This window comes from Apodemus sylvaticus, chromosome 1 (assembly GCF_947179515.1).
Source record: "Apodemus sylvaticus chromosome 1, mApoSyl1.1, whole genome shotgun sequence".
Lineage (NCBI taxonomy): Eukaryota > Metazoa > Chordata > Mammalia > Rodentia > Muridae > Apodemus > Apodemus sylvaticus.
This window is the reverse complement of record NC_067472.1, coordinates 52,387,239-52,397,336: the sequence shown is the minus strand read 5'-3', so window position 1 is coordinate 52,397,336 and position 10,098 is coordinate 52,387,239.

Genomic DNA, 10,098 nt, shown 5'->3' with positions numbered 1-10,098 from the left:
TGTTACCGGAGGGTTTCAGCTGGGGCTCATGAGAAAGACGGGTAAACGAGTCCCAGCAATTATACACTCAGTTCTCAGAATCTGGTCAATGGCAGAGTTTCAGACTAAATCACTTCCCTCCTCTCTGTTACTAGCCTACCCTCATTCCCTCCACTTTAGCTTCTTGACAGCTCTGTTTTTCTCACAGTGTTATATCTACTCCAGTGGTGATTGTTCCTCTCAGTCAGTGTGGTGGCCTCATTTCCACAGCAACCCTTGGAGATGCTGTCTTTTTGTGATGCTGGGGATGGTACCCAGGGTTTCACACATGCTAAACAAGCATTGTAACACTGAGCCATACCTCCAGCCTTTGGAGTATTGACTTGGTGACCAAGAAAGAGCATCCCAGAGCAAAGTATGAGCTCCCTTCTCTGATCCACAGATTAAACTGGTCCCTGGTTTAGTGGTGGTGTCTCAGTTCTTCATTGCAGTAGCTCAGACCAGCCCCAGATCTCATCCAACCTCAGCTGGGTGAACCGAGTGTCTCTGAGTCAACAAACTATTTTTTCTGTTTCCATGGAGCCTCCAAATGTCTAGTCTTACAGGGCTGCCTGTGGGACTCACAGGATCCCTGGGCATGGCCTGACTCACCATCATCCTATTGTTTACTTACATCAAGCACTGACTGACTGTTTGTCTTGTGATCATAATTCTGCACCTCAGATGCTCTGGCTCACTCTAGTGAAGGAGTGTCATAGAAACAAACGAGATTTTTTCCTCCGCAAACACCATTTATCTGCAGGTTAAAAGGTATGCTGCTAACAGGATAGTTAGAAACATCGATAATGCCTTTTACTGCAGGAGATTAGAAAGTCATAAAAATGTTTAAGTTCTGCCGAGTTTAAGCCATCAAAATTCTGTCCAGAGTAGCTAGCACACAAGGGTGGTGGTGCTTGCAGGTCTTGTCTGAGTCTCCAGGTAATCTTGTTTTTCAGGGATAGAAGCTGGTCGTGGATCCAGCAAGGGTTTGGATCCAGAGATCTGCTTCTAAACCACAGGTGATTTTTACCCACACTTCTCTGCCTTTGTGCACTTTATCTAAAGCTTGTGTAAGTTCCCACTGTAGCCTAGGCTGACTCTGTCTTTCTAAATAAGCCAGAAGTTGCAGGTCTTTGAAAGTGCCTCTCATCTGGGCGTGGTGGTGCATGCCTGCAATCCCAGAACTTAGGATATGGGGGTAGGAGCATCAAGAGGATCGACCAGGAGGTGGAGACCAGCCTGGATATATAAACAAAATAAGCTCATTAAAATAAATCAAAATAATTAAACAAAACTAAAGCAGACTCCTTATAGAGATAAAGGACAGATTAATCAGAGTGATATTTTCTGTTCTGTGCATCTCAACATAAAACAGCACTCAGATGTTATCCTTCTCGGCTTGTGTGGTTTTAGCTCTCTGCTTTTGAAATGACTCTGCATAAATCTAGACAGACTTTCTTGGAAAGGTGTTAAAGACTGGGATTTCCAAAGCTGGCCCGAGTAGGGTCTCCCATCTATGTGATCATCTTATTGTGTCGCCTGGACACCCCTCAGGCACTGGAATCTATGTCCCTCATTCTTCAGACTCCAGGATAGCTCCCAGCTAATGAAATGCAACAGAGTTGTTGTGCATTTCTAAGGTTAGATCGTGGAGGGCTGAGTACTTCTGCTTGGCTTTCGTGGGATGCTGGCTCTTGGAACTCAGCCTCCATGTTGTGAGGAAATACAAATCACCCTGTGTGGAGAGATCTCCTGGAGCTTTCTTTGGTAGCCTGGCCAAGCTGCCAACACCATTACCATCTAGTAGGTGGGAAAGGAGTTGCTTCTGTGATGCTTCTATCCCCAGTTCATCAGGTCAGTTCTAACTCTGAGACTGGGACCAACAGAGGTCCCAGAAATCATGAGACAGACATACGTTCTCCCTGTCCATATCTGTCTGTCCCGCCAAACTCATCAACAGTTATTTTTACACCACTAAATCTTGGGATGGCTTTTTTCATCTCTCTCTCTCTCTCTCTCTCTCTCTCTCTCTCTCTCTCTCTCTCTCTCTCTCTCTCTTGAGACAGGGTTTCTTTGTATAGCCCCGGCTGTCCTGGAACTCACTCTGTAGATCAGGCTGGCCTCAAACTCAGAAATCCGCCTGCCTCTGCCTCCCAAGTGCTGGGATTACAGGCGTGCGCCACCACCGCCCGGCTGGGATGGCTTTTTAAGCAACAATAGTGTTGATATGGAGAGTCCATCTGTGGCCTTTTGGGGGCACTTTTCCTAGGGAAAGATGATGAGTAGGGGTAGGGATGTCACCTACGCATCACTACATCACTTTATCAGAGGCAGACTGGATGACAAGTTCTGTCTGTCTGTCTGTCTGTCTTCCTTCCTTTTTTAAGATGACTTATTTATGTATTATATTTAAGTACACTTTAGCTGTTTTCAAACACACCAGAAGAGGGCATCCAATCTCATTACAGATGGTTGTGAGCCACTATGTGGTTTCTGGGATTTGAACTCAGGACTTTTGGAAGAGCAGTCAGTGCTCTTAACCACTGAGCCATCTCTCCAAGCTCTTTCTTGATCTTTGGCCATATATTTTAAGATATTCTACTGACTCTCTCTCTCTCTCTCTCTCTCTCTCTCTCTCTCTCTCTCTCTCTCTCTCTCTCTCTCTGTGTGTGTGTGTGTGTGTGTGTGTGCATCCTATAATCCCAGACCTTTCTTGGTGTCAGTTTTTCACTGATTAGAATGTCATTTCACTGTGTAGTTTTTCATTTTTTATTTTCTTTGTTGGTACATTTTTCAAACACAAATCAGTACTTGCTACTACCTACCAATTAGTCATAAATAATCATCAAATCAATGAAAGAAGATGAAATATACATCGACTGGGGTGCTTAAAATGCTTGTTGCTCTTGTAGAGGACCTGGGTTTCCTAGCAACTACATGGTGGCTCACAACTATCCGTAACTCCACCCATGGAGTCTGATGCCCTTTTCTCAACTCTGTGGACACCAGGCCTGCATATGGTATACAGAATGCATGCAGAAAAAACACTCATACAGATAGACTAAAAATAATCAGCTCTTTAAAAAACTGATCCTTGAGCTGGGCAGTGGTGGTCCATGCCTTTAGGGATTTCTGAGTTCCAGGCCAGCCTGGTCTACAGAGTGAGTTCCAGGACAGCCAGGGCTATACAGAGAAACCCTGTCTTGAAAAAACAACAAAAAACCCCAAACAAACAAACAAAAACTGATCTTGGCAGTAGAGAAATAGTTCACTGGTTCGGAGAGAGCCCAGTTCAGTTCTCAGTACCCATGTTGGTTGGCTCATAGCCATCTGTAACTCAAGTTCTGGGACATCTTATATTCTCTTAGGGCCTACATGGGCATTGCATGTAAATACATTCATCCAGACATGCACAAATACACATTAAATAAATAAACATTAAAAACTTAAAATAACCTTTTAAGAGAATCTTGCTAGCATCACCTTGTTCTAGATGCTACGATCATGTAAGATCATATGCTGGGCAGAGACAAGTTCACACTGTGGTGTGGCTAGAGCCTCACAGGAGTAGTTCCAGGTCTCAATGTTTTTGTTGTTGCTTTGTTTTCTCAGATAGAGTCTCTCTACATAGCCCTGACTGTCCTGGATCTCTATGTGTAGACCAGGCTGGCCTCAAACTCACAGGGATCTGCTTGCTTCTTCCTCCCAAGTGGAGGTGCTGACCTCGAGCTCTGCTGAGTCTGGGTGTGAGGAGAAGAGCCTAGTGTGTGTGATCCTTGAGGAATGGCATCTTCTAGGGCCATGGAGCAGGAGGACACTGAAAGGCGATGAGGGGATATTAGAAGTCATTTCATGTGGCTCAGACTTCCACCTGCAGGGCTCACCCAGAGGGAAAAAAGAAATTAGTGCCCCTCTGCTTCGGGATGCTAGTGTTTCTATTTTCCACAACTAGATAATCCCCTTACATAGAAAGACAAATGACTGGCTTCACTAGCTCCAGTGTCTGCCTCTGTGGGAAGGGCTTCATAATGTGCTCTATAAGTTCATGACCACTGGTCTGCCTGGCTCAGGAGTTAGCAGTGGGCAGCCCAGATCTTAATGAACAACCCAGGTATGATATGCAAGGGTCATTTGCCAAGAAGGAATCTATCATCCTTTAAAAACATTTTCTGAAAAGTCACCTGGGGGCTGGAGAGATGGTTCAGTGATTAGGAACAAATGTTGCTCCTGTAAAGGACTGAGTTCCATTCCTAGTAAGGAAGGTAGGTGGCTCACCAGTGCCTCTAACCCCAGTTCCGGGCATCTGATGCCCTCTTCTGGCCTCTGAGAGGTTTTGCACTCCTGTGCTCCTAACACTGCCTGCACATACACATTTTTTTTTTTTTTTAAGTTATCTTTTGAAGAAAAAAAAAAAAAAGGACAGGGAATAGCATAAAAGAAAAGACATAACCACACCACCTGAAAAACAGTAAAATCATATTTAGGGCGAGCCTTAGTATTGTCCCTCAGTAAGTTAGCTCAGTGATGTGTGAGTGGGGAGAGCAGGCTAAGCCAGGAGAGGAAAGACAGTTAGATGGTGTTCTACTGCTGTGTGGACTACAGTGCCATGCTGAACAGAAAGAGTGAGGGTGATAATTTGTATTAAAGAGGCACTGGCTTCCCCTATCCCCACTCAACTAAATCAGATATATTTCATAAGTTACCACATGCCAGTAACTTATAACTTCAGAGTATCCCAAAAGCTACAGCTAACACCTAGAGTGAATTAATCAGGGCAGTAGAGTTGGGTGTGGTAGCAGAAGCCGGAGATACCAGCTTGGTGTTCCAGACCCACGATGTTCTTCTGCACACCCATAGCTTTGTGTGTGCAGCCTTGTGTAGTATCCTGCTGGGCATGAGTCACAACTCCTATGGCTAGGCAGGTACCATCTGGGATTCATGAGCATCTGCAGGGGTCTAGGGGAAAGAGGGGTCCTCCTTGCAGAGTCAGGTGCCCAAGTTCAGTGCCCAAGGCCACACATCACTGCTGGCCTCTAGGCGAAGTCTCTGGGGCTTTCTATTTGTACTCCCAGGTTCTTCAGTGATCACGCAACACACTGAGATCTAATGGGAACTTCTGTGCTGATGGGGATAACAGCTATGAGCAAGGTGTGTGACTTCCTGGGAGACATGAAGAAATGTCTGTTTGCCCTAGATAACAAACCAATGACAATGGAAAAATTCCATGTAAGTATTACTTGGTGAACCAGTGAGTCTATTGGGGTTGCTTGCGGGAGCATGCGTGAGAAGCTACTTCTAGGAATGTGGATGATTACAAGGCAGCTGCATCACCTGCCCACGCCAGGGTAGGTGATGACTTATGAAAAACCACAGCCCCGGAATACCAGAATATATTGAATGAAAAAATATTTTTCAATGAAAAAACTAATTGACCATCTGGGAAAGACAGAAGATCAGGTGCCCGAGAAAGGGACAGTAACAGCTTTCTTCCTTTGGGTCGGGAGAGGCGTAAGGCTGGAAGCCTATTTCGGGGACGCTGGCTTGGGTATTATATAGGCCCGAGTCCTTTCCTCTCCCTGTTGGCCCTGCTTAGATCCCTGCCCCTGTGGCTTCCCACCGGTCCTCTTTAGTGTACAAGAAGCTGTCATCCCATGGAGCCTGCCTTTGTTCCCCTGCCGACCTTGGTGACTCTAACTCCCCTTCAAGTCCCCAGCATTTGTAGTTTTTCTCTTTCCCCAGAGGTCTGTAAGGCTTGCAAGGCTTCTAGAAGATGATTGCTAAAGAGTCTGAGGGTCGGGCGGTGGTGGCGCACGCCTGTAATCCCAGCACTCTGGGAGGCAGAGGCAGGCAGATTTCTGAGTTCAAGACCAGCCTGATATACAGAGTGAGTTCCTGGACAGCCAGGGCTACACAGAGGAACCCTGTCTCAAAAAAAAAACCAAATCCAAAAAACAAAAACAAAACAAAAAATAAATAAAGAGTCCGAGGTACTCAAGGGTTCCTCAAACCTGACCAAGCAGCTTGCAGCTCCTGTCAAAATGCAAAGTCTCAGTACTTTGGGAAGGGGCCGAGAAAGCATTTCTTTCAAGCTCCTGGGGATGCCAAAGGGCAGCACTCCCACCTCCTCCTCCTCCTCCTCCTCCTCCTCCTCCTCCTCCTCCTCCTCCTTCTTTTTTTTTTTTTTTTTTTTTTGGTTTTTCTGAGACAGGGTTTCTCTGTGTAGCCCTGGCTGTCCTGGAACTCACTCTGTAGACCAGGCTGGCCTCGAACTCAGAAATCCGCCTGTCTCTGCCTCCCAAGTGCTGGGATTAAAGGCGTGCGCCACCACCGTCCAGCTACTCCCACCTTCTTAATCATTGTGATTTTTTTGCACTTGCTGTGTGAGTTTCACGGGTGGCTGGCTATAAGAGAAACACTTGTTTCTAATTGGAGACGACACCAACAACACAAAGAATGTCCCAAAAGGTCCAGCCTGATGACTAAGGAGTTTACTAGCTGTAACTTACAGACATGCTGCATTCACACAAAAAGGCCAAAGCCTCCCTCACCTGTTAGCGTCTGTTTTACAGGGCTCTAAGGCTACTGAGTAATCAATGCAAATCTGGACTTAGAGTGCCACCTAGTGTCAGAAATTAGAAAGAACTACAGGTCAGAGAAACTGCCCAAATCAAATTCAGAAATTCTTTCTCATGTGCACTGGGTCGTTCCCAGGCTGAGCAAACATTATTAGATCGGTAGCTGTGCCTCCCTGGGCAAGTCACTCAACTGACCTGAGGGTGAACAGTGGAGGGCAAGACTGCACAGACAAGAAGCCTCATGTGCCAGGCCCTGGGCTTGTCCTTGAGCCAGCAAGTGGTGCACATAACTTAAGTCTAGGCAGGAATGTCTCCTGATTTTCCACTCTATGGAGCTAGTCAAAAATGTCCATAACATACACAAAATGGACCCTAAAGCACCATCCGGGAGCCCAGGCCTCATCCGAGCATCGGGATCCCCAATACTGGAATCAGGGGTCTGTGTGTTTGTTGCTTCCTCATGGGTGGTGGCCCCAGCCTCCCAGACTGCCTGCCCTGTGGATGGCCTGTTCCATACATCCTGGGCTTGTTCTGTTGGGGGCTGTGATCTAGTGTGCCAAGTCCTTACATTAAGTCTCATCTTGTATCCTCAGGGATATTCTTCCTGGCTGAACCCTGATGGCAGACCAAGTTCAATCCTTGGCAGAGGCCTGGGACACTCAAGGCAGGTTGCTTCAGACTCAATGCTGGACATCATGCTAGTCTAGAAGGAAAGGGAGGAAGTGATTATAGCCACAGCGAGTGAGAAGTGAGGGACTTCTCCTCAGGTGGATTCAGGTCTTTTGAGGGAAGAACTAAGTCTCTGTAAGAAAGAAGTAGGACTGAGGAGGTGGTTAAAGTGCCCGTGGAAACACAGGGTGAGGACTGGAGCTTGTATCCTTACTTAGTTCAGGATTCTACCGCTGAGACAAAACAACATGACCAAAGGCAAGCTGGGGAGGAAAGGGTTTATTGGGTTTACTCTTTCACACTGTCATCCATCATTGAAAGAAGCCAGAGCAGGGACTCAAACAGGGCAGGAACCTGGAGGCAGGAGATGATGCAGAAGCCATGGGGGTGGGTGCTGCTTACTGGCTAGCTACCCACGGCTTGCTCAGCTTGCTTTCTTATAGAACCCAGGACCACCAGACTAGGGATGGAACCACCCAGAATGGGCTGGGCCCTCCCCCTCAATCATTAAAGTACAGGCTTACACGCAATACAATATTCTGGACTTCTTAATTTAGGTTCCCTTCTCTCCGGTGACTTCAGTTTATGTTAAGTTGACATAAAACTAGGCAGCAGGACTGGAACCTACGTAAACATTGGGTGGGCATGGTCGCTCACCTGTAATTTCAGCTCAGAAGGCAGAGAGATATGGGATGCCCAGAGCAGGCTGGCCACTGTGCTACTGCCATATTGGACAGCTCTGGGTCAGAGTGAGAGGTCCTGCTTCAATGAAAGAGGAGGAAGAAGGACGGAGGACAAGCTTGAGACCTCTTGATTGGATCTAGGATGATTTCTGACATTAATAGTCTCCATATGCAGACATGCATGTGTACTCCCACACCCTGACACATGTAAACATGTATACACACATGCTTACCCCCCATCCACAGAGTCCAGACTAAAGTGGAAGCTTCTAGTTTCTTTGGAAAGTTAGTTACATCAAATGATGTTTTGCTGGGGCACACAGGAGAGAGGATGTCTTGTTAAAGCAAACACACGAAAGGCTGTTTTCCTGACGCAGACACAAGTGAAATTATGTTCTGATATAACAAACACATGAAAGGACGCTTGATGAAGGAGTAGAAATACGATGCCACAGACGGTGGGAGGTGAGCACTGAGCTTTGGTTTGGTTTGCTCCATCTCGACTTTGCTAATGACACGCATGCCTTGGTCCACCTTACATAGTGTTGTTGAGCTTAACTTGTGAGAACGCCACCATTGAGAGAAACTCACCCAAGAACGGATGTGAGGTTACTGCGGCAGACTTTGGCAGCCTCACCTCAGGCCAGTTGGTGAGCCTGGCAGTTTCTTCAGGATTGAGCTACAGCTACCCTGGTGTCTGCCTGCCTAGAGGACCGGTCCGTAGCTGCTGAATCGTATTTGGTGTTTGCTACAGGACTGCCCAAGAAGATCAACTTCACTCCCAAAGAACTATTTCTGAACAGGTCCACTTCCCCCATATCCTAATAACTTTTCTCTTCCACTACCTCTGCTGGGTGGTGGGCTATTGGAGAGGTTGAACCCTTATTAAATGTAGCTTGCAAAAAATGTATGCCTACACTGGACAGTTAGACCTGTAGGCATCCCTTGACGCCTCCACAGGAGAGGCCTCTGGATTCCTCCCCTCCACTCCCTCTGTTTCCGTCACACTCTCAGAGCACCCCAGTTTCTCTTTATAGTAGTTATGCATTTATTTGTGCGAGTCACGCCTGTGTCGTCACTGGAGTCCAGCCGATGGGAGGTGGGGATGGACTTGGCACTGCAGGAATTCAGTCTTTATCTGTGGGACAAGGGAATAACCATTAGGTGTCCATGACCTGCCTCAGTGCTGAAGTCCACTGCCGTGCTGAGGGAGGAGGCCCAGGGTTGGGTCTTTCTCTCAATGTTTCTGGGCTGGCAGTGGGGTTAGAATGTCAGACTGGGAGAAACAATAGGTTTGGGAGCTACGAGCTAAGGTGGGTGATAGACTCAAGAGTTGGTCTTCCAACTCTCAGGATCCCAGGAAGCAGGTAGGACAGGGCTTAGGAGCCATGGCCAGATCGGTAACAATGTGAGACATGGAAGCCAGCCTCTTGTCCATCAAAGACACCGGGGTAACACTTAGCAAGTCTGCCTCGCCCATCTGGGCATTAGTTTCTCCATCTGTGGCATGAGGTGAAGTGAGATGATTCCCCAAGATTCTCTTAAAATAGGAGTTTGATGAGACTAGAAAGTGGAATTCCAAGTTCAAGGAAATGTAACTGAGGTCAGAGTTCAAATCCACACCTCTTCTGCAAACTGAGTCAGGCAAAAAGATCCACTTTGCTTGTTTCCCAGCTAGGAAAACCCTCTACCAACTGAATTACATGCAATTAGGATGCACATGTAATACCCCTTTCTTTATTTTTTTTAATTTTTAAAAATATTTATTTATTATTATATCTAAGTACACTGTAGCTGTCTTCAGACACACCAGAAGAGGGCATCAGATCTCATTACAGATGGTTGTGAGCCACCATGTGATTGCTGGGATTTGAACTCAGGACCTTCAGAAGAGTAGTCAGTGCTCTTATCCACTGAGCCATCTCTCCAGCCCTATCCCTTTCTTTAAATGGATGTGTGTCATTACAGTTCAATGATGTTTAGAACCAAATAGATGCAGGGACATTTGATGGTTTCTCCAAGTCAATAGCCGGGACTGAGCTCTCCCTGGACCCAGATGCCCAAGCCCTGGTTGTGTGGTACGTAGGCTGCTGGGAGGTTAGGGTTCCCTTGACCTAGGAGGGATGATGTTGTACATTCAAATATACACACCT